At 39.5% G+C, this 18,695-nt stretch overlaps 1 protein-coding gene and 1 long non-coding RNA gene across 2 annotated transcripts in view; both read right to left on the bottom strand.

Moving 5' to 3' along the window:
• The window catches only part of SACS (sacsin molecular chaperone), a 56,557-nt gene extending 43,484 nt beyond the window's left edge, over positions 1-13,073 (bottom strand). The window contains exon 1 of the mRNA XM_057366733.1: positions 12,754-13,073. The gene's annotated coding sequence lies outside the window, so the exon portion shown is untranslated. The remainder of the gene's footprint in view (positions 1-12,753) is intronic.
• Positions 13,074-14,435: 1,362 nt separating this feature from the next.
• The window catches only part of LOC130573907 (uncharacterized), a 20,332-nt gene continuing 16,072 nt past the window's right edge, over positions 14,436-18,695 (bottom strand). Inside the window, exons 2-3 of the long non-coding RNA XR_008965366.1 lie at positions 17,720-17,789; positions 14,436-15,612 (exon numbers count right to left, since the gene is read on the bottom strand). This is a non-coding gene — a long non-coding RNA (uncharacterized LOC130573907). The remainder of the gene's footprint in view (positions 15,613-17,719; positions 17,790-18,695) is intronic.

Below are 18,695 nucleotides of genomic sequence, written 5' to 3'. Positions count from 1 at the left end.
AAACTCCATTCTATTTCTAGGCTTAGTGTCTCAAAGATTGTCCTTTTTTATGTCACCCCTTGATGTTACTTTTCTTGGTACTGACACACGCTAGGAAAACAAAAGTATTTCTAGGATTTTTGACTATCACACCTTGTTCAGAAAATTGATAGGTCCAAATCGCCTAAAACCAGCCTAAATTTRTTGATTCAATAAATAGTCTGCTTAGCAGAAAAGTAAATTATTGCACCGTGTGAAGTGACATCTCTGCACCAGCAAATAATTCCAATAGTCCTCGAAGGTGCTTGGTCTTGCCGGCATAGATGCAACCAAATGGTGGTATCAGTTTGGTACCAGATCTCATTTCAGCCCTGGAAAGATTTCAACACWGTCATGTCTATGTTGTCTCCCATGGTAAGAAGAGAGCCTTGACTGTCAGACACCAGATACAGATTTATTCTGACACACTTAACTTGCTGATCTTACACTTYCTCAGTGCCTGGTCATACAGGTTACCTTATACTTTTATATGATACTGAGCTGCAGCATCTGAGAACAGTCTCTCATTGAATTTATTACCAGAGCCAAACATAAATCCCTCCTGAGGGAAAAACTCAGTTGCAACCAATGCCTATGCCATTTTTCTACTGGGGGTTTTATTACATTTTAGGAGAAAACACCTTTGCTGGAGGATTTTATGGGTGTCTTTAATTGAATTTTGGTGGAAGAGGTTTAGTAATCAAAGAGCAAAAACAATCTTCAGGTTTGTGGATGCCTGTGATTAGGTAGGAGCCACAGGTATAGCTACACAGACATCTAGTTTTGACAACAAAGCAGGTAGATGCATATATACACATACAAACACACATAAACACGAACATAAGCACATATGTGTATATATATATTAATACTGCTCCAGAAAATTTTGTTTAAAAAAACATTAGTGGTCTCATTATCTATCTGTTCACTCATCATCCATCCTAATTAATATTAGGATCAGTCTAAATAATATWCACTGAGTTTCTTTCCTCARTGATAACATCTAAATCAAAATTGTTAATAGTCCATCCAGCAGCATGGGTAGAACAAAAGAACCATCAGAACTGCTGAACACAATCCGAAGTTTAGAGGAGAAAATCTGTGAACAAGTGCAGCAGTAGCTAATGCTCAATTTATGTTTTATACAGTCTAAAAGCACAATTTAATTGATTACAAACCCATCATTCCTTGTGGTGATTTCTGTTGGAACGAACAAGACTACAACAGGAGGTTTATATATCCTGAAGCAGGAAAGCAGTTGTGAAGGGTACTGTGCTGTACWAAGTCCARTGGAGGACCAKCAAGAAGATTTRAGGAAAGGTTTACCTCTCMTATGAGGAAAGGCTGAGAGAACTGGGATTATTCAGCCTGGAAAAGGGAAGGCTTCATGGTGATCTAATTGTRGCCTTCCAGTACCTGAAGGCAATCAACCAGAAAGATAGAGAGGGACTTTTACAAGTGTTTGTAGTGACGGGGCAAGAGGAAATGKATTCAAACTGAAAGAGAATAGGTTTAGATAAGATRTTCTGGAGAAATTTTTTACWGCAATTGTGTTGAGGCAYTGGAACAGGCTGCCTGGGGAAGCTGTGGATGTTCCATCCCTGGAAGTGTTCAAGGCCAGGTYGGATGGGGCTCTGAGCAACCTGGTCTGGTGGAAGGCATCCCTGCCCATGGCAGGCAGGTTGGAAYGGGATGATCTTTAAGGTCCCTTCCAACCCAAACAATTCTGTGATTCTATCACCTGCAGCAAGGGTCTGTGGTTCTATCAAGCTGAGTTAGCACCTTCTCCTGCTCTTTGCCTCACAGCATGGCAGTCATCTGACAATCACTGAAATTTATTCTGTGTATAAACTTCTTTATTATTAAAGAATGGAAGATAGTCTCTAGCAGCAGTCAGTGAAGGCCTCAGCAGTAAGTTGTAGTTCTGGTATGGATGCCTTTGTGCCACATACTGGAAAAGAGTTCCATTACCTGAGCAAACAGAGCAGCCACTAGCTCCAAAACCAGAAGCAGACAAGCAGTAACAATCCTGCACCACAGCAAGTGGAGCTGACAGCCCTGTTGTTCTCAGGATTAAGCCAGTATCTCCTCACAGCTCAATGCTGCATGGATACATCAGCTGATCATTATTTTAAACCAAGGAGTTGAGGAAATTTGTCTCAGAGGCATAAAAGAATAAGACTGATTTAAATTTACTGAAACCAAAAATAGGTTTTATATCAACTTCACCTGTTTCTTTTGTAGAGGAACAARAGCAACACAATTCTTAAAAAGTAAATGTGCTTAGTACAAGAGCTGCAATATTTCACTTACGGAAAAGGTGACTCAGGAAGTAYGATTACATGCAACAATACAAAAGCTCTAAAAATTACTTGGAATAGTATGACTAAGTTTGATTCTATGGTATTCAAATGACCTTACAGTCATTTGTGGTTGAGTTATGCATAAATAATCCTTTCATCAAATCTGATGAACTCAGACACCAAAAGWAAAGTCTCAAAGCAATTTCTGAACAATGCATAGGAGCTGAAGGGAAAGTCTTTAAAAAAACTCCACAAAATTGAGAGAAAGAGCCATGTGGTTAAAACCTCACTGTGGTTCTCCAGAAATATGGAGGTTTTAAGACCCCTTCTCTGATATTGAAAGCAGTGGTTGCCATATGAAAAGACAATCAGAGGGAGAACTATTTGTGCTTACTGTTAGTTCTGAATAATTTCATGAGCTTTCCAATGACATGGGAAACTGATACTGTCTATGAACAATAATACAGAAGCCCAAAGAGCTCTGCAGTCACAAAGATATAAACAATGGRCTATTAAGCTGAGGAAAACACAGCAGGAATGAGTTATGACTTGACTGCACAATATGATGCCTTCARAGACACACAGCTTAATTGATAAACTCTTCTTGCTCTAAAGCAGGGTACACCAAGTCTGAGCTGAACACCAATTTCTAGTGTCTCCAACACTCTGGACCATTCACTGTAGCAGCACACTGTTCTGTGTAGACCTGCCAGTGCAAGAGTGTATGAATTATCTAACAGTGATGTTTTAGTCTCATGAATACCTGATGAGAAGCCAGATAAAGGACAAGATAGGAACTTTTTTTACAGAGTCTTTTTACAGAAAATACTAAATTTTCAGGATAATTAYGTCATTTTTGTTGAAGTCAGTCCCYGTAAGTGATACAGGGCTGGAAGGAAAAGTAGCTGCCCAAGTGCTCTGAAAATACARTTCCACAGGAAGGAAGGAAAGGGAACTGAGTACTTTTACAGATTTCCYTCTCTCTCTMTTTYTTTTCTTTTTGAAATAGATTTTGTTTGGATTTTACTACAAAAATATGTCTTTCAACCACTTTTCTTCAAAAATAACCTGGAAAACTCACATCTTAATTACTGCTTTGCAACGTTATTAGTGACTGAAATATCAGGAAAAACAAACACCCCTCTTGATTATGTAAGGACGCTGTACTGCGCTGTACAAAGAAAATCATTATAACAGATACATGAAGTCTCAGAATGTGCCTAAAACACTTTGAAGATAAGCACTTAAATTGAAAGAGTAACTGAACTTATTTCAAAGGTGGACTTAGAAAGAATACTTATTTACTGACAAACTTATTTATTTCAGTTATGCCCTAAATGCTGAATACCTAAYTTGGTATCCAAATTCCTCATGTATTGCCTCCTGAACTGTAAACTAACAGTCAGTTCAGGCTTAGGTATACTGAAGTGTACTAAATAAACTCTTATTTAGTACATCTATTGTGTACAATATTGTGTACATCTATTTGATTAGATGTACACAAATAACTCTTCATTTACATTCAAATGCTTATAGCAGAAAAAAATATACTTGGGAAATTTTCTTACTTATTAAGTAAATCAAATTCTACATAATTATAATAAGTAATACATATATATGGAAAGTTAACCTTTCACACATTGTAACTAAAATAATTTTTTTTTTACATTCAAGTGACGGGTTTAACTATGTCCAAATTTTGCTACTGATCTTACCTCAACATTTCAATTAAGAGGAGATGGGTTCAGATCTTTAAAAAAATTATCTTCAGTGAGTAAAATGAATTGATGTTTGATTTAGGCATTACCATTCCCTGAATGCCATCAAAATGATAGGTGGCCTCACTAATTTTTCTGGCCTCGCATCTTTCCCTTTGGTCACCTTGAAATACAGATGCCAGGAAGGAGGGATGTTAGCCTAATGGTAAGAGTAGTCATGTTCTTGGTTTGACCTTCTGTCTCCTAAGGACAGTTTAGGGTCTTATTTTATTTTTAATATTTTTATTTAATTTTTAAAAACTATTTATTATTGCAATGAAGACTGGRAAGGATTGCTTATCATAGTAATTTGAAAGTCCTGAGAAGCAAAGCTTTTTCAAGTGTGGAATTTTTTTTTTTTTTGCTTTCACTGAATGTGTAACTATTATTATGTGGAGGTTCCCTTTTGTTTGTAGTTATTTCAATTCAGGAAAGATTGATAGCCACAAAGCACTAAGCTGTATCAGATATACATACATGTGATTGATTGATTGATTGATTGATTGATTGATTGATTGATTGTATGAATGTATTTTGTAGTATCTCATTCTTTCAAATTTGAGTTAGATTGAAATTCTTAGACTATAACTCAGAAATACACATTTGACTGACAAAAGCCTGATGACAGAATTTCAAGTCGACAGTGATAGAATATTTCCAATACTTTAATGGAGGGGAAGATATTAACAACTTTCAAATGAGTGTTTATGAAGCCAAACCTTCTCCTGATATTTATCCTACCCTTAATTACTCTTGTGAAGAACCTTTCTTCACATTGAGTTACTGGAAAGCTTATGATGAAGTAATTTTGATGACATCATGAGCCTGCCAGGTCATTCTGTCCTTTGGGAGGTGTTAGATATCAGACAGCTCTAGCTTGAGGGACCTCCAGGTGAAACAAGCATGAATTGCTGACATAAATACGTCTGACAAAACTGAGCTCTGATTCATCCTTTCAGGGRCAGCTATTTCGGACTGCAGGCTGTGCACAGTCTACTTCTTCACCTAACAATGCATCTCCTGTCCCGCAACAGCTTCCAAATTATTTCTGGGCATGACTTTTTACATAGAAAGCCTCATTCACAACCTATTACAGAGCAAGGTAACAAAGGCAAGTAGCATTGCCTTTTATTTTTATSATTCAACATGGGAATCAAGATGATATGGTTAGCAGAAAAATAAGTGCAGAAACTGAAATTCCCTAACTGAGGTAGGAATTAAAGTTAATYCACTCTAATTGGAAGAAATTAGATTACCTCTGAAATTGCAGTTTTTGTCAGAAATATTTTAATGAATCAAAGATTAGTAGTATATACTGRGGAAAAGTGTTCTGAGCAACTACAGATCCTTTGTGCATCATCAGTGATGCAGTCATGCATCTCAGATTTGCTAAATGTAAGGGTATAAACCAAAAATTAATGGATACATTAAGCAAAAAATTGCCTTAGTGTGCTCTCCTAAAACAGAAACTCACTGTTGTCCAGTCAGCTGGCAGAGAATTTCAGTGTTGGTGCTGGTGATTTTGTTCTGTTTGCTTGCACCCGAGCATACCACAAGGCTGCTCAACTAAAGGTAGAAAAACAAAACACATCAATTTTGCCTTGCACCCAGACATACCACAGGACTGCCTGATTCAGGCCAGGGGCAAAATATTTTGTAATAACTGTTCATTTGATGAACAGCTCTGTAGTATCAAATCTAGAATAAAGGCACCCAATCTGCAGCTTTTAGAAGAAAACACATAATTCAAAACAGATACATCACAGCCACCTGGACAAAYCTATCAGACCTGTGAGGAGAGGAGAGAAGAGAAAGTATGACTTTGGATCAGGCTGATCTTGGTCTATGGAAAAGTGAAGCAATACCCATTCTTTTGCCCAGCTGGTGATGTTGTTTGACACATTCTGGGATGGAGTTTGCCCTCCTGGCTGCCAGTGCTCGCTACTGACCCACTGAGCTACTGCCCACAGCACCTCCAGATCCTTCTCTGCAGGACTGCTCTCCAGCCACTGCTCTCAGGTTTGCACTTGTGCCCAGCTTTACTCTGTTCTGTGTGTGGTATTCAGCATATCAGATACTGAGTAAGTGTGCTCAAGGTCAGAACCAGGCTAGATCTGGGCTTTGCATCCAGTGGGTAGTACTGCTCCCAGGTCTCTCTGTCCCCTGTGGCATCCCAGCCGTCTTCAGAGATTTGTGGGAGCTTTGAAGAARCAGAGTTCATTTTAGGTCAAAAGGGCTGAAATAATGATGGTTACATAATGTAAAAATGGTACTTCTAGAGCACAAATTTACTAGCACAGACTTAGCCCTGTGTTTCTCCATGACTGGTGTTGAGTATGGTCTATAAGWAAGAAATGGGTAATATTTTGCAGGCTCTCTTCTTTCTTCAGAACAATTCCACATAGCAACCACTCAAATTTTCCTGCAAAGGATAGGGAGCTGTGTCAGAAACAGACTCAAGAGTGACATGAGCTCTGATGAGTGCAGTTCATCTACTTGGCAAAGGGTATTCAGACCAACAGATAAATACTTCTGAAGCATTTGTTGCATGGCTATTTTTTTTGTTCAGTTATTTAATGYTATAATGTTAATTTTAAAAATTCTCTTTATCTTCATTTCCTCAWTTTTTTAAAATTAAATTAAAATAATTTAGAAAATAGGGAAGAATCTTTTATGATCACTACATACCTACACAAGTATGGATAGAATTTGACAGACATGACTRGAAGTGTTTTTTTCTCTGTCATTTGTCAGCTAAAATTGACAGGGAATMCATCTGTATTAATTTCCTCTTCATAAGTGGAGGAACTTGTCTCTAAACTGGAATGCATTATACTGGAAATTTTCCACTAGGAATGCCAAATGCTGCAGAAGCAAGGATATTARCACAGATGGGGCTTGATACAGCATACCAAGACAGGGGGAGAGGAAATCTTCTAAAAGCTGAGAATACCCAAGTCGTTTGCAGATGCTACAAAGTGTGAAAAGAACTGAAATGTCACCTGTTTATGTAGTAGGTGCCATTCATGACAGCAACAGTTGTCRAAAAAGTATCCTTAAAACCCTGCCATGATTTGCTGTGCCCATGRTTTGACAACTCTTCCTTCTCTTCTATTGCTTCACAACATACCCAATTCTACACAGTACTTTCTGGAGGGTTATTTCAATGCCCTTTCCCCCTCACTCCCCAATCAAAAATGCTAAAAAGGTGGCCTAACATTGAAAGAAAATAACCAAGGGACAGAACATGTACTTTTCAACATGCGAAACAACCATAATATTATTCACTAAGAGCTATATTAAGCATCACATGCTGCATAAATAAATAAAGATGCATTCACARGTGTTTGCAGAGTGATTTGAACTACTTGATTAAACTGCACCTTATTAATGAAAATTATGATTAATGAGAAGCTTATAACAACAAAGCTCTCTCTGCAAGCACTGCAATAAAAAGAAAGAAGGGAGAAGCACACTTCAAATTGYAGTTCCTATGCTAATAATTCATAAACGAAGTCATGCTGAAAGGTTATGTGGAAGATTTTTAAATTGTAGAGTTTAGGTTGACCAACAAAACCCATGCACTTTGTTCTATTATTTCTTGGGGATTTTTAGAAAACTGTAAGACCTCATTGTTACTTGAATTTTACAAAGACCAATATAAAGGGTCAAGCAGAAGGCCCCGGGATAAATACACTTAAGGGAATCTAAGCAATTCTGTTGCTCCATTATGTTCCATAAATTAAGATGGTGGCTTTTCCATCCAGCTATAACATTAATCCATTAGCTGAAGAGGAGGCAGKATCCTTCTCATTTATTATTTATCAGACAAGGCATGCACAACTTGTCTGACATCATCCTTGTCCCAGCTAAAGAGAAACCACAGTAAATACATTTTTGTGGATCTCTCATAGAAGATAAAAAAAGTTCTTTCAAATCTAATGATCCGGTTTTTTTTCTGCAGTAGGGAAAGTCTTGCTAACCCACATAACTAAATAGATTTTTGCATATGGTTGTGCATGTTCCAAAGTGATGAGCCTTACACACCCCAACTACTGTTTGTGGGATGTCCCTGTGCCCATATACATACACTATATACAATTTAAACAACCAGCACTATTCAAACAGATATTTTTACCATTGGCAGGAGTAACCAAAGCAAATCAGAAAGCAATTTTAGCCATTTAAGTTCTTCAGCTCTTAAATCTACCTTGCTGTGGTAGATCAACAGTGTTAAGCTGAGATCCTTACTGGCTCAGGGTGGGGCAACACAAGCTGATGTTAAGATCCAGAGAAGTATTTCCAATGTCAGTCCAATATGAGTATGAAAGCAGTGAGTTAAAAAATGTTGGCACCTAGAATGCGGTTCTACATCTCTCTATAGTGCAAAAATCATCCTCCAGTGCACATCTTGCATCTCTTACCCATGGACTGCCCTAGACAGAGATGCTGGCTCAGAACATGCAGGCAGGAGCTTGGCTGCACCTCTGAGCACAGAGAGCTAAGGACCTGAGCAGGTTTTAGTTCCCCACCTCTTATTGAGCAGTACCTCTGTGCCCTGGGGAGTAGGAGAAATTCAGTGCTGCTAGAGGATTGGGGCAGGCTGGGGACAGTAGTGTTACAAAAAAATCCCTCCTGAGAATTGATCAGAAGTGGTGATTCATGTAGGAATTGTCCTGGGATGGAGACAAAGAACAATATGGAGGGACACATTTGAGAAGGAAGGGGAAGTTTTACAGAGGGTATTTTATGGGGAAAGTGCAGGTAGCATAAGAAAAAATCAAGGACTCAGTCCTGCAATTTCCCTTCTCTCCCAAAAGGTCTCCAGACATTAGACAGCAATAATTTCTTTCATAGTATAAATGATTTTATGGGACAGGATTTGGTGACAGCTGATGCTTTCTTTGTAAAGTACATCAGACGACTCTGAAGCTACCATCACATTCCCCAGGACCTCAGCTTACATTAGTTAAAATCTGACAATAATTTTAATGTTTAATCTGCAGAGCTCCGCATTGCACCATAAATAACTAACAAAGAGATAGACAGGTAATTAACCTGTCCTACAGGGTACAGACTATTCCTTTTGCTTCCCTGAAACTTTAACTAAAACTAGGTGCCACTGTGTGGCAATTAGGTACCACATAGATGCTTTGCTGACCCATCTTCCCCCAGTGGAATGAGGAGGAGAATCAGAAAAAAGGTGAAACCCATTGGTTTCTCATCTCATTGAGATGAGAAATAAACAACAATAACAATAGTTTTCATGCAAAGGGGTACAACAAAAAGAGAGAGAAACAGAACCCAAACGAAACAAGTGATGCACAACTATTGCTGACCAGTTCTCATCCCATCCCCGCACAGCAATCAGCCCCTTCCTCCAGTTTATAGACTGGGCATGACACTCTATGGYATGGAAYATCCCTTTGGCTAGTTTGGCTCAGCTATGCTTGCCATGCTGCCTTCTAGCTTCCTGAGCGCCTCCATGCTGGCAGAGCATGGGAACTGGAATGTTTCTGATTTAGAGTAAGCACTACTTAGCAACAGTTGCAACATCAGTGTGCAATCAACATTATTCTCATACTAAATCTGAAACACAACACTGTGCCAGCTACTAAGAAGAAAATTAACTGTATCTCAAACAAAATGGCAATTGAAATACTAACATTGTTATTTCCTTCTTTGTGAGAGACCAGAGTGCTAAAGCTCAGACCTTTACTATTTTCCACCAGCTGTCATATCTCAAATAGGTGGTGATTGGTATATGCAGCCAGCTGTATCATTCTCCTGTAAGAAGAAAGAAACCAAATCTTACCCCTGAGAGAAGCCTGGACACATTCATGCCCCCCTGAGAGTTCACCAGAGAAGATTGAAATACCTGTACCATCCTCTCACAAGTGTAATCATCACCTGTCAGAAATAATGCCTTATTCTGATTTTACCTTTGTGAAGAAAGTTTCCACAGGTAATTTTAGGGATGACAGCAAAGACTTACTTATTTCTAGTCTGACCTTCATGGCTGTACGTTCCTTTGGGCATAAACACGTGCAGGTCTTCACAGAAAACATGAAACCTTCCTTTCTCACACAGCCCTGGTGAATCCCCATCATAACCAACAACACATTTGCTAAAAATTCCAAACAGTGACCATCTTCTGCTGAACTAATAAAAAAAAAAGATGAAAAATGCTAATTAACTAGATCACCCCATTTAAAGATCTAGTTCAAGACTGCTAAAATGCAAATATATCCATTAAATGCACACTTAGGAGAAAAATGTCAACCTAACATACCAAATTAATGTGTGAGTTATTATATTTCTTAGCTGAGGCAGAAATAGTTGCTGAATAATTGTGTGTATAACAAAAAATGTTGATGAATGAATGAACACTTATTTCAAAAAAAGACTGAATCTTCCTAAAGATCAACTGTTTCAAAATCTGACATGCATGTGTTCAATTCTGTGTGTTATTCCAAGGGTTCATACAAACTGGGCAACTAGACACTGTTTAAACTCTACAAGAAAAATGCTCTTTTGCATTATAAAAGCCTACACTTTTGTATATTTTAACATAAAAATTCAGCCAGTATTTTAGAAACTCTGCTTTTGAGAGTAGGGTCCAAGGAGCCCCAAACATTGTGAAGTACAATGACCATGGACTTAGTTTTAGATATGTGACACATCAGTTTTTTTCTGGAAGTGCTGCTGTGTTTCCATTAACTTTACAGAGACCCTCAAGAAAATGTGGTCCAAACTTGTGCATCTTAGGTCCTCTTTACTATACTTTTATAAATCTTTGCCTGTTGCCTTTGAGATCATTAAAAAACATCACATCTAAGAAACAGGAAAACAAGAAAGAAATACAGAGAAACATAAGGTTTTTGAGTTGGCCCTAAAAATGCCTAATTCACCCCAGTGTATTCTGCTGAAAACCATGGAAGTACACAGGACCTGAACTTTTCCCACTATCTTTTCCCAACAGCCTGTAAAACTATTTTATCTGATTGTCCTGCACATTTTCAGTAGGTGAACAGAAATTTGGTACGGGGAACTGAGGGTTTTTTTATCACCCTTGTATTCTTSCATATGATTACTTTCTTAATATTTGTAATTCCTTTTTCCAACCTGAGATTCTGCTGGGTGTTGAGAGGGTGACCATCCTGACCCAGGAGAGGAAGGGACAAGAATGGACACTGAAAATACCAGCATTCACAATCACTGCCAGAGTACTCCCAAGGTAACAATAATTTGCTATGAGCTCATTAAGGGATAAATCTGGCCTGTTATAATTCAGTTCCTGGTAGCAAGCAATAAGAAGTTGTTTTGCAAATAGACAGGTGATGGAGCTTTAATACCTCTGGGAATACAAAGTGAGGGCAACTTCAAAAGCAATGATGGAAAAACTTTCCTGTGGGTTCCTCAGTGTGAGGGAGGCTCTACCTGACATCCCCACCAAGATGTATTTCCTTGAAGTCCTAACCATCAGGCGCTGCAGTTCTGCCAGTCCCAAAAGCAATGCACAAAAGGAGGCTCCTCCTTGCAACAACTACGCACCCCCCTTAACAGGCCCACACAGGCTGCTTGTCACAATTACCCCGCTGTCACCTCCCCTGACGCTGGAGTGAGATCTCCTGGTGGTTTCTGCAGGAGCTGCATTAAGTACCGAGGTGCAATAGCAGAGGACATCAATTAGATTATATGCTCTGGTTTAGAGAAAAATCACCACAGCTTTATGCAGTACTTAGACAGATGAAAGTAAAATTCATATTTTCATAAAATAACACAGAAATATTGACTACTTTGATTTTTCCACTCTGCTGACATGGGTAGTTTTAGTTACAACAAAAATTTTGTCTGATTACAAAAAAAATTTGCTGAGAAATGTGGTGCAGTAAACTTGCCCTAGCTCTGCTTTTTCACTTGTTTTTAAAGCTGTACTAGATCATTAGGGCACATGCAGAATGAAAAACAGCAACTCATTTGCCAAAGAGAAAGACAATGGATTTCCATAAGAACAAAGGTTTATATTTAAAAATACATACATCGGCTTCAGCTAGCAACAAACCAAAGATAGGAAAGTGTACATTCCTTAGAGTAATAAATCATACTTGGCACTCTCTTTGGGAGAGCTATGTTAAGAACTAGTCTCCTGATGGTAACACATGAAACTATTAAAATTTCATAAACTTCTACAACACCATACATGAGAAAAAAAAATAAATAGAGTAGTTGGCATGAAGTAAGTTTGTAACAAGTAATTCTGGATTTTTTTTAATTAAGTCAGTCATTGGAGTGTGAAAAAAATGTATTGTGTATCCCTGTTCTTGAAGGCAGAGCTGAAATTCAGCGAGAGGCCTTTGCACAGGGAGGGTGGTGCTGCAGTAATCTGCTAGCACATCTATMGAGCAGAGCCCAGATAAGCCATCAAAAAGGAGAATCAGCTCATGGGCAAAGTCCTACTCTTCACCCGCCCTACCAACACACCGCAGCCTGTGAGTCACTCAAAAATCCTGTCGAGACACAGACAATACGGTTATTTGCTTAAATACACTATGAAATGAGTCGCAGTTAATGCTTTCTCCACCTGTAAGTACTMAAAGCATCAGGATACCGATAAAACATCTCCCACAAACAGCTGCAGTGACCACGGGATCTGCTGTTGAGCTCGTACTTACATGACAGCATCGGCCGGGACAAAGCTCGGTATTTAACTATTCCTTCCCCACGTTTTTCTGCTCGTTGTGCCGCTCCTTCCACTGATTGCTCGTGTTTGACAGCATCTGGACTGCAAAACGATCCTTTGCCCCTCTTTTGCAAAATCAGCAGGCTGCGGAGRGATGTGTGACCGCTGCTGCAGCCGCTGTATCCAGACGGCCCAATGCAGCAGAGGCTTTAGCTCCCCCTTCCCAGCCTGGGTTTTTTCTTTCTTTGTCTGTGTGGGGTTTTTTTTAAAGAGATAYGGTCCTGACTAACCTCATGTTTCGGAAGCATAGTACAAGCTCCAGGCACAGGGTTGTCAAGCAGATGTGGAAGGATACCAAGACAGAAGGCCAAAATGACACAATTTTAAGAGATATTACTCAAGGCATAGCATGTATTGAACAGTTTCCTGTAACAGATCCAATTTTGTGGTTGGTTCTGTTTAATTCAGATTTGCTTCTTGACATTTTGCTGCATTATTTCTTCACTTTTTGTGGGKTTTTTTCAGCTTATACAATAGAAATAATAGATTTTCTGCTTATTTATTTCACTTTTCAACTCTCCTTCTGTGTCACAGAATGTTCACAAATGTTCACAATTTAAAGAAGTGTGAAAACTTTTGTCTATATAGCAGCTTTAGTAAGTACCTTTAGAGTTCTGCCTCTGTTTTGCCAACAACATGTTATGCTCACATTCTTCAGGACTTATTTAAATTAATTTTGTCAGTGCTGATTGCATCAGCTGATTACATCAAGAYTCTTCTGAGTCTGCGGGCTACCAGTGGCATCCTGAGCTTGATTTCTCTTGTTCAAGCTGGCACAGGTAGCTGTTAACAYCCACGTTTTAAAACTCATCTCCTCATTAACTTCAAATTCATAYTCCTATTCATGTGATCAACTGCATAAAGCAGACCTCAGCATTTAAGACATTGCTTACATTTTTCATTCTCTTCCCTTAGTCACTCATGTTAACCTGCCAGGTTGTCCTCAAGAAAAACCRAGAAACCTTTCCCCTGAGAGTCCTAAACTTGCCAGTTGTGTTTCTTTGAATTCGACATGCAAGATGCTGCCCCTTCCTATGATCCAGCAGGCTTCTGCCAGAAACACATCATTCCAACCTGTCAGTCTTCCTTAAAGTGTTGTGCTAACACAGCACTTCACAAAAGTTTCAGGACTGGCTGAAAGAATGAGATTAGGGATTTCTAGGGAGTCTGGAGCTCTCTTTTTCCTCTGCAGTCCTGAGCTGCMCAGGTGATGTGCTAGAAACAGCTTCTCTACAGGGTAATTTCAGACAGGCAGAGGAAACAAACACAAAGTGCTAATGCAGCTTTGTACAGACAGAGAACTCCTCCTTAGACAACTCCTGGACTTTACTACAACTTTGCTGGTTTTGGTTAGAAAAATCTGTTTTCCTGCCAAGGAGCTAAGGCTGACTTCTCTCATATTGAAGGTTAAAGTAATACTGCAAACACTAAGAGGCTACTGCTGCATTGTATAAAATGAAATATTATTCTTGCAAGGAAAAGAAGCCTGTTTCATATTAAAGTACATCTGATAGTGAGTGAAATTTTTTGTATTATCACACGCAATTTGGCAGAGGGGGACAACATCCTTATATTTGGGGTCCTGATCATGAAAGCTCAGGAGGAACTGAGCAAAAGTGAACTGTAGGGACAACACTGTCCCCACAATATTGCTTTTTGTTGCATAGAGTTCAAGGAAAATATATTTTTCTGGCCATCACATCTCAGCTTTAATCACAGAAACAGTAAGAAATCCTCTCTGAGTTCAATAAATAAAATGACATTGTAACCAGGCAGAGCAGACTGTTTAGCCAGGAAAACATGCAGTGCCAGTCTCCAAAACATTGCCCCGCTGGATAAGCTCCTGCAGCACAATGATCTCACACAGCTGTCGTGTTGCTCCTCAGTTTCACTGCTGAAGGGATTGGCCCCAATGCATTGGCACGCTGAGAACGGCCTTCCTGAACAGGGCATGCGTGTCGGCTGCAACTGCCCGTGGCCATGGTGGCCACACAGTTCAGTAGGATGGCATCAGCCCTGTTTATCAATGTCACATTTTGAAAGCTGAAAAAAATCCATATAGGGGAGTGGGAATGGAGCCACAGATGACACAGGAAGCATTACAAGGATAGGAGGCAATGGGGAACAAGATGTTGAAATGAGTTTTAAGTGCACTCTCTCACAAAGTGCTCAAATCCTTTTTAAGCAGCAGGCATAAAGAYCTCTCCTTTGAAATTCCATTCCCAGAGTGAAAATAGATTGTAAATGACTAGCATTATTAGCAATCTTCTTATAGAAGAATGTCAGCTGAGGGCAGCTCTGTGTCTAGAAACTGAGCCTGAAAAAGCAGCTGGTCTTTCCACGTGGGAAGCAGGTGAAGGGCAAATTTCCCTTSCGGGGACTTTTTAAAACAAAGGCAAAAATAAATATTTCATTGATGCCTTCAGCATCCCAGCTGTGAAAATCAAGCAAAATTAGAAGGCTCATGGTTACTCATGCTGAGTTTAGAAGGACTTTTATTGGTGCTGACATGGGTGAGGTGCAGCCAGCTACTCAAATGAATGGCCTGCAAAKCTGATGCTTCATGAAGTTCACCTGCCTCCTCTTTTGGTTAAAACAATTCTTCTTATTTCTCTTCCTCTTTCCCTTCTCGCCTCTTCAAACAGGATGCCTCCTCACACACAGCCTTAGCAGCCTCTGCATGAAGTCCATGGAGGGAGAGGCACAAAGTCACATCCCCTGATGCTTCTTGGGCACTCATTGTGGCCGTGACAGAACAGCGAGAGATGGCTTCTCACTGGGCAGCACTGGGCTGGGGGAAACCAAAAACACAAGCCATACACCACGAGAAACATGAAACAAATTACAAAATCTTAATCACAATTAATTGTGATTTTCATAAAGTGAGTTCTATTTCTTCCACCATTTTATTGGATTTTTCCAGGCCTTGCGAGATCACACTCCTCAGCTGTAGTTGGAAGACTCAATTTTCTGTTTAATTCTTYGTCCCAGCCCCCAGCATAGCCACCTCCAATTAAAGGTGATAAAAAACTAAATTTAGCTATAAAACCTTCTGACAAAATCCATCTGTGAGTGAATTGTACTATGTAACAGCAAAGATTAAGCGGGGTCTTTGAAGCTGGGGAATGTACAACAGATAACTAATTAGTGACATTTGAAGATAAGCTGCATTGTTGACAATCTGAAATAACTTTTTTTTAATATCAACAATAGTCAGAGAGTTTAATCCTCTGAAGTTACATATACGGAACTGCATTAGCTGGATATTGTAGTGTAATATTTAGAACAGTAAACTGTAATATTTAGAACAGTAAATTCTTCGGCACTTGAGACACTTCTTTCTCCAGTGTCTCAAGTGACTCACATGGGGTTTAAAGGATGCTGCAAGGAAAAGAAGTTAAAAAAAAGATTAAATATGGGGAAGAGGTGGAAGACTAATGGAAAAGTCTCCAATACTGTGAGTGCCAAGACCCCTGTTTTGCTTCTGTTTTAAGTTAAAATTGTGATTTCTGCATTTTGTAATTGATCATATCTGCGGTAGACCTCTTGTTAACCTAGATAAAAAGACAAAAATGTTATAAATTAACATTTCTAGGCTGTGATCCAGGATGATTAAAATACCGTCTTGCCCAGACTATTARTGCCATAACAATTTTAATGCCAGCAAGGCCAGGCAATTAGCGTTTGTGTGATTAAAATACCAGCCTGGTCTTCTAGAGCCAGRGTGATTAGTACATTGTCAGTCCTGGCTATTAGTGTTAGCACCACCAATGGTGTGGAATTTTATAGTCTTTGAGAATTAATTTAGGTGCATATTAGCTTGACATGATGCTTTTTCTTTAACTATACTTCACCTCATTGAAATCTATATATGCATATTTCAAATATTTAGATAATCTTAAGAAAAATTTACTTTTAAGCATTTGTACCACTGTGAAAATGGAAGATTTAACGTATTGTCTGTGCAGGAGGAGTCATGAAAAGACTGGATTATCAAGCAGGAATTCCAAGCAGGGAAATAAAAACAATGATGAAATTTGTTCACCCTCTGACTAAAACTTAAATGCCAGCTCAGTCAGACCATGGCACGCAGCCAGAGCCGTGCAGCCTGACTGACCCCATTTGCCCAGGGCAGTGGATACATCAACCACTGCAGTGCAGTGCAGCACTCTCTGTGTCCCAAAGTGGGTGCTGTCCTCCCTTCTGAAGATACTTGGCTTTAACACCAAGTATTCAAATCCAGGATATGGGCATTTTATATGATAAATACAGACAATACCAACAAAGGGGCAAAATTTGACTTTAAGGGAAAAAAGTCACAAAGAGACCTTGGCTTAGGCAGCCCAGGAAAAGTGAGGCTATGAAGAACCATCTTGGTACAAGCAGAAACCTAGAGGAGGSTCATGCCATGTCACAGCAGATAGCTGGGGTATCCAGCTGGGATAGCTGAGGTAGCCCTCAGGCCATCAGTGTTCAACTCAGGWTTGCACCTACACTGCATCTTAGGACCTATATAGCATTTGTCCATACATATAAACATATAGAYAGATAGATATAAGCACCCTTTACTCTCTATATAGTCATACATTCATATTGACCATTTACTGCAATTTTCAATTTTTCAATCAACTCTCAGGATATCAATGCAGTCTTATTCTGTGACCAYTTAGAATTCCTTAAAAACTTCCAGCAGTGAACTCAAATCCTTTGTAATTCTAGATAGACAGGATTTCTGTATTCCTTTATGCTTCTCCTCTCTGTTCGAGTAGGTATGTGAGGTATGATTTGCACTCACAAAATTCATGTTGACTTTCTCACGGTGTCATAGTTACTCATATGTACTCTGATTTTATTCTTTATTACAAATCTTGTGGAAGTGCCCTGTAGAGATAACATACCAGTCTGTAGTTTCTCAGAACCTTCTTGGAACTCTGTTTGGAAAATGGTCTCATCAGTTGCTTTCCAGCGCTGTGGGAAGAAAAGGGTTTTGAAGCAAATGTTACAGACATGGRCAGTCATTCAGGTATTTCTTTAAGAGTTGTAAAATGAATGGATTTTTGAAAATGCCTAAGCCCTGGTAATTTATTATTCTTCTTTTTTTTTTTACTGGTTCTACATATACTTCACTCCAAGGCAGCTTCTGTACAGTTTCCGTCTGGAAGAATGCCGGCATGGCAATTTTCCTGTGCTCTATTGGGGTGAAAAAGGATGCAAATAACTGAATTAGCTTTTCCTGTGATGGTCTTATGTGCTTTGTTTACCATGGAGGAGTTTTAAAAACTAGAATTTAGTTTAAAATTTCTAGTTTAAAAACTAGAATTAGTTTTGTGCTTTTGCAGGTTGTTCATCAGTAGTTGTCTTGGTTTGAAAGAGACGTGTTTGCCAATGAAGGCAGGGACCCCCCTTGGAGTGGTGGATATGACCCCCCTTCCCTCCGAATTATTATAGCTCTGAAAATCACAGGCTTTCAGGCAAGAATATGGGTAAAAGGGAAAAACAGTTTTTACTAATATGTATAACAAGGTGAAACAAGTATCAGCAATGATAGCAACAACCAACCCAGTCCCAAACCCAGTGACAGCCTCACACAGACACACCCTCCCCTTTGGTGCAGTTACAGTCCCAGCCGGCAGGGGCGCTGTTGGCTCCCGGCCGGGCAGGGCGGGTGCGATGATTCCCCGGTGGCTGCAGGGGGCGCTGTGGCGCGGGTCCCGGCTGGTTCAGATCTCCCAGTGGCCAATGGCGGACACAAACCGGCAGAGGTGGATGGAGAAAAGTTCCTCTGCAAACTCACAGCGGAAATGCCAATCTTAGTGCTCCTCTGGACAGCAAGAAACCCCAGAATGGCTGGATGAGCAAAGAGATGAGCAGAAT

Source organism: Malurus melanocephalus, unplaced genomic scaffold (genome assembly GCF_030028575.1).
Source record: "Malurus melanocephalus ecotype Western Australia unplaced genomic scaffold, MMel_1.1 scaffold_70, whole genome shotgun sequence".
NCBI classification, from domain to species: domain Eukaryota; kingdom Metazoa; phylum Chordata; class Aves; order Passeriformes; family Maluridae; genus Malurus; species Malurus melanocephalus.
The sequence above is the reverse complement of the archived record's forward strand: the minus strand, read 5'-3'. Positions and strand labels throughout refer to the sequence as shown.